Consider the following 6,727-nt stretch of genomic DNA (forward strand, 5'->3'; position numbering starts at 1 on the left):
AATGAACTTACATTTGTCTCTGAGTATTCTAAATAAAAGACGTCATAGCGATTGGTATGCAACAGGGGTAATCGCTGCTGCAAAGATCGGAGCTGTCCACTTAGAGGAGCTAACCGAAAGGGAAGGGATAGTGTTACCATGCAGCGAACGACAGGTGTGAAAACTGCGGTTGTAATTGGTGAGCATTTAAAGTCTGCCGGTGATGTGAGATATTTTTTGCTTCTTTTCACTGTGCCTCAAATGGGTAAGTAAGGGACAAACTTCCCTTTATAGCAGAAACGACTACTTCTGTGATAACTGACCTATTTAGACAGTCTGAAGCTTCCTACTGAAGAGTAGCACAAGTGGTGAAGTTAAATAGAGGTATGATTATATCCATATGTTTAGTATTTGCATTTTCCAAACAAATGAGTGAGTAGGCAGCCTACATTGAACTTTGTTGAAATAATGCTACAGGATCTAGTTTTAAAGAGGAACATAAGCAATAAAGTTTTGTATTCAAAGTCCATCAGTAGCCTACTTTGCAACTTACTCTGTGTGAAATTCACTAATAAGAGAAGGATGGGGAAGGTGTTCTATTGACCAAAACATTTACATTTACATTTAAGTCATTTAGCAGACGCTCTTATCCAGAGCGACTTACAACGTTGGAGAAGAGTTAAATCCAAAGCAGATAACTTTATAATGGTTGACCTTAAAATGTTTTTGTAAATATCTTCCAGGTGTTATTGTTTACCAGATAACCAGCATCTAGATTTAATCCAGATCCACAGGCAGTTTGACTTTTATGGACACCTGCATGTCAGAGTCAGATTTCTGTGAGAAGACACCCCTCAGTAATATCTGTGATCCTAAAGGTAATTGTTTACTGTAGGGGAATTAATCTGTTTTTTGTGATTACTGGGACTTATCCATATTGCCATTATTTGAGTGAATAAAATCAAAAGCCATGCAACATAAATTAAATTACAGTAGACAATGTTCAATTCCACCTCTGTGCGATATTGAGGAAACATAATAATACTGAAGCAATAGCCTCAAGCCTATAGTCTTAGGTGAAAAATGTATTTCCCACCTGCTATTTCCTAGAGCAGATGAAATTGTTCTCTCAAGGGAGGGGTAAATAGATCCTCAATTACTGTAATTCAGGGAGCTGAAATACACTACATTGTTGTGGGAAATGGATTTGACATTTACATGTTTGTCTTTCTTTGGACTCCCACAAAGCTAAGTCAAACCTCCCCAGAAATGATTTGTGTTTATTCTGAGAAAATCAAACAATTCCTTTTTTGCCAATTACATGGTGGGTGGTAGCCCAGCCTGAAAAAAAAAACACTTGTTGCACAGAATACATATCAGTGCAAATGTGCATCTATTTAAAAGCCTTTTAAAATCCTGCTTTCCTATCTCTTCTCATTTGTGCTTGATACCTAGATGAACGCTGCCAAATAAAAGGCTCAAAGGTCTGTAACATGACCATCCACGCTATTCTTGACCAATATCCTACCATGAGAGGGTGTCTGTGTGCATGGCAGTTACCTCTCTTGAACTACTCACTTCACAATGTGCACTCCTTCTCTCATACACAGTACATGTCGTTTTTAGTTGTACCATCAAGATAGGCAACACTTAAAAGGAATCAATGAAGTACAAAATGAAGTAAAGTTAGTACGGTAAATGTAATACTCCTTTGGCAGTTTTTTTGTGTGTGGCTTATTATGTCTATTTACTTTTTTAATTCACAGACAGCATTTAGAAGCTCTCCTGTCAAAATGCTGGTATACTGAAGACACCATGCAGTGACTGTGCTATGGATGAATGTACTAGTCTCCTGGATTCTGCTCTTATTCTTGGACGAGATGCAGAGTGCAGAATGGCCTTGACTGCTACCAAAAATTCCAAGATGGCGTAGCAGTGCGTTCGTGTTTTCTATAGTGTCCTCATGTAAATAGCCTTTTTTTTGTTTGTCTTTTTCCTATATATTTTCGTATATATTTCTCAATCTCACTTTCCATCCGTTAACTAAATATACTTTCCTGCAACCCACCTCACTGCAATGTTATATGTCTTATGATAATACAGAACCTGTCTAATTTAGATTTGTTGGTATCTAATGGCTTTTGAAAATAATATTTTCCTCAACCTTTACTTAGTTATACTAATATGCCAAAACATGACTCAGTATTAAGATAATTTTGTGCATTTAAAACAAATGTACGGTCATAAGCCCAGGATACTTGCTTGCGTGAGTGTCAAAACACAGTGGCATAGTTCACGTGATTACTCCTGGAAAAAGCGGATAGCACTCTCATAAGTGGTGTGGAACACAGTTAGTAAGTGACATCATACAACTGGTTAAGTCAACAAGGCAATGATGGTCAAATATTGAGTCATCACTATTAAGTTATTTTTTTCTCCCCTGCCTCTATTGTCACTCCAATGCTGTAGAGCTGATTCAGCCTAATTATAAGAAAAATAATCATACTTTTTTTACAGACTTGTTTCAGCTAATTTTTAACTGGTATTTTATGAAGTAACAAGGACCTTGTAGCTTGCATTGCTACTTATTTCAAAGAGATGTGTTACGTGACGTCTTTCAAAGAAAATTAAAAACCTTGTAAGTAGCAGACTGTAGAATAAACGCTAACCATCCAATTTTCCCAAGGGAGCAAAGACAGCAAGATCTTTGTTGTATTATACAATACGTGTAATGTCTTACCATTAGTTAATTATATTTGCAAAATGCTAGCTGGCTACATGTATACAGACTGTGTTAGAGAATTGCATAATTAGGTTGATAAATGAGGGCTGATGTTGGTATGTAGCAGATGTTTATGTTTAAGGTCATGTCTTTACCCTGTCTCAAGTCTGATAAGATGCATTGCTTTGTCATGTCCCCCTTTTCATTGAACCACAACACCTTAATCCAGATGTCTACAAAATGTATGATGTGTCTCCTTAAGCCCCCATAAGCAATGGGGAAAAAATATTATATTCTAATATTCATAAAATATTTTGGTAATGCGTATTAAACAACGATTGTATGTTTTATCCTGTGATCAAGTAGATACTCTTACAGGAACATATGTAAAGGGTACTAAATGTTTGGACTTATCTTAAGTAAAATAATTATTAAAGTAATACAATATTCTCGCAAGATTACAATAACAATTGCCTTCATGTAGGGGAAAGGTTGGGCTGTAGGGGCCGTATGCAGGCAGCACTTTAATGAGAGTTTAGAATGTCATGTGTAATCTGAAACCTACAGTAATCTTGCTCTGTAAACAACTTCTGTAAACATGTTGTAAACATGTTGGATTAACAGTGGTTTACCACAACACTCTTTAGTGTATTTCTGTTGATATTTTCTCCAATCCAAGTATTGGGATACCATTATGTATGTTACCTTGGTTTGCAAAAATTATCAGACTTACTAAAACCACCTTTCTAACAATTTATTAGCTATTATAAACTGGGTGGTTCAAGCCCTGAATGCTGATTGTCTGACAGCCATGGTATACCAAAGGTATGACAAAACATTTATTTTTACTGCTCTAATTGCGTTGGTAACCAGTTTATAATAGTAATAACGCACCTCGGGGGTTTGTGGTATATGGTCAATATACCACGGCTAAGGGTCCTATCCAGGCACTCTGTGTTGTGTTGTGCGTAAGAACAGCCCTTAGCCGTGGTAATTGGCCATATACAGTGGGGGGAAAAAGTATTTAGTCAGCCACCAATTGTGCAAGTTCTCCCACTTAAAAAGATGAGAGAGGCCTGTAATTGTTTAGCAAATTATGGTGGAAAATAAGTATTTGGTCAATAACAAAAGTTTCTCAATACTTTGTTATATACCCTTTGTTGGCAATGACACAGGTCAAACGTTTTCTGTAAGTCTTCACAAGGTTTTCACACACTGTTGCTGGTATTTTGGCCCATTCCTCCATGCAGATCTCCTCTAGAGCAGTGATGTTTTGGGGCTGTCGCTGGGCAACAACTCCCTTCAAAGGACTTTCAACTCCCTCCAAAGATTTTCTATGGGGTTGAGATCTGGAGACTGGCTAGGCCACTCCAGGACCTTGAAATGCTTCTTACGAAGCCACTCCTTCGTTGCCCGGGCGGTGTGTTTGGGATCATTGTCATGCTGAAAGACCCAGCCACGTTTCATCTTCAATGCCCTTGCTGATGGAAGGAGGTTTTCACTCAAAATATCACGATACATGGCCCCATTCATTCTTTCCTTTACACGGATCAGTCGTCCTGGTCCCTTTGCAGAAAAACAGCCCCAAAGCATGATGTTTCCACCCCCATGCTTCACAGTAGGTATGGTGTTCTTTGGATGCAACTCAGCATTCTTTGTCCTCCAAACACGACGAGTTGAGTTTTTACCAAAAAGTTCTATTTTGGTTTCATCTGACCATATGACATTCTCCCAATCCTCTTCTGGATCATCCAAATGCACTCTAGCAAACTTCAGACGGGCCTGGACATGTACTGGCTTAAGCAGGGGGACACGTCTGGCACTGCAGGATTTGAGTCCCTGGCGGCGTAGTGTGTTACTGATGGTAGGCTTTGTTACTTTGGTCCCAGCTCTCTGCAGGTCATTCACTAGGTCCCCCCGTGTGGTTCTGGGATTTTTGCTCACCGTTCTTGTGATCATTTTGACCCCACGGGGTGAGATCTTGCGTGGAGCCCCAGATCGAGGGAGATTATCAGTGGCTTCCATTTCCTAATAATTGCTCCCACAGTTAATTTCTTCAAACCAAGCTGCTTACCTATTGCAGATTCAGTCTTCCCAGCCTGGTGCAGGTCTACAATTTTGTTTCTGGTGTCCTTTGACAGCTCTTTGGTCTTGGCCATAGTGGAGTTTGGAGTGTGACTGTTTGAGGTTGTGGACAGGTGTCTTTTATACTGATAACAAGTTCAAACAGGTGCCATTAATACAGGTAACGAGTGGAGGACAGAGGAGCCTCTTAAAGAAGAAGTTACAGGTCTGTGAGAGTCAGAAATCTTGCTTGTTTGTAGGTGACCAAATACTTATTTTCCACCATAATTTGCAAATAAATTCATAAAAAATCCTACAATGTGATTTTCTGGATTTTTTTTCTTCTCAATTTGTCTGTCATAGTTGACGTGTACCTATGATGAAAATTACAGGCCTCTCTCATCTTTTTAAGTGGGAGAACTTGCACAATTGGTGGCTGACTAAATACTTTTTTTCCCCACTGTACCATACCCTCTCGGGCCTTGTTGCTTAATTAACTATTAACTCTTTATTTAATTGATAATATATGTTGCTCCCTACTTGCAAGATGAACCCATAGAATAAAGGCACTACATACAGTACCTTCAGAAAGTATTCAGACCCCTTGACTTTTTCCACATTTTGTTACGTTACACCGTTATTCTAAATTCCTCAGCAATCTACACACAATACCCCATAATGACAAAGCGAAAACAGGTTTTTAGCAATTTTTGCTAATGTACCATACATTAAAAACAGAAATACCTTATTTACATATGTGTTCAGACCCTTTGCTATAAGACTCAAAATTGAGCTCGGGTGCATCCTGCTTCCATTGATCATCCTTGAGATGTTTCTACAACTTGATTGGAGTCCGCCAGTGGTAAACTAAATTGATTGGACATGATTTGGAAAGACACACACCTGTCTATATAAGGTCCCACAGTTGATAGTGCATGTCAGTGCAAAAACCAAGCCATGAGGTCGAAGGAATTGTCCGTAGAGTGCCGAGACAGGATTGTGTCAAGGCACCATTCTGGGGAAGGGTACCAAAAAATGTCTGCAGCATTGAAGGTCCCCAAGAACACAGTGGCCTCATCCAACCTGACAGAGCTTGAGAGGATCTGCAGAGAAGAATGGGAGGAACTCCCCAGATACAGGTGTGCCAAGCTTGTAGCGTCATACCCAAGAAGACTCTAGGCTGTAATCGCTGCCAAACGTGCTTCAACAAAGTACTGAGTAAAGGGTCTGAATACTTATGTAAATGTTTTTATTTATTTTTAAATATAAAATAGCAAACATTTATAAAAACCTATTTTTGCTTTGTCATTATGGGGTATTATGTGTAGATTGATGAGGGAAAAAAACAATTTAATCAATTTTAGAATAAGGCTGTAACCTAACAAAATGTGGAAAAAGTCAAGGGGTCTGAATACTTTCCGAAGGCATTTGGTCAATATATGACTTATTATTATAGTACGTTGTCACATAGCACTTTGTCACATAATACATCATATTCACATACTTACTATTACTACTTTGTGACATAATACATAATACTCACGTAATACATATTACTACATTCATTACTATTAAAAAGCAAATTAATAAAATACTTTACTCATGGATATTGACATTTGCTCAAATTATTTGCAAGAGTAAGGCGTTTAAGAAGGAGGACTGTCTAGTGGAAGGGAGATTACATGCTTTGTTATACAGCTAAGTTAATGTAGGGATTTAATTTACCAATATTTTATATTGTTAGTGTTCTTAGAGATATGTTCAGAAGGCCTACTTCAACCAAAGGTAGAGGTTTAGAGACTTCACCAGCTAAAAAACATGTGTCCCTTCTGACTATTGCACAAACAATAGTTAAACATAAAGTCGCAGACTACAGTCCATTTAACTCTACAGAATAAAATGAATGGTTTCGACCATCTCTATGGTTTCGACCTGATCCAACTTATGGAATGGGGTCATGCA

The sequence above is a fragment of the Coregonus lavaretus genome, assembly GCF_964263955.1.
Source record: "Coregonus lavaretus genome assembly, chromosome: 1".
Lineage (NCBI taxonomy): Eukaryota > Metazoa > Chordata > Actinopteri > Salmoniformes > Salmonidae > Coregonus > Coregonus lavaretus.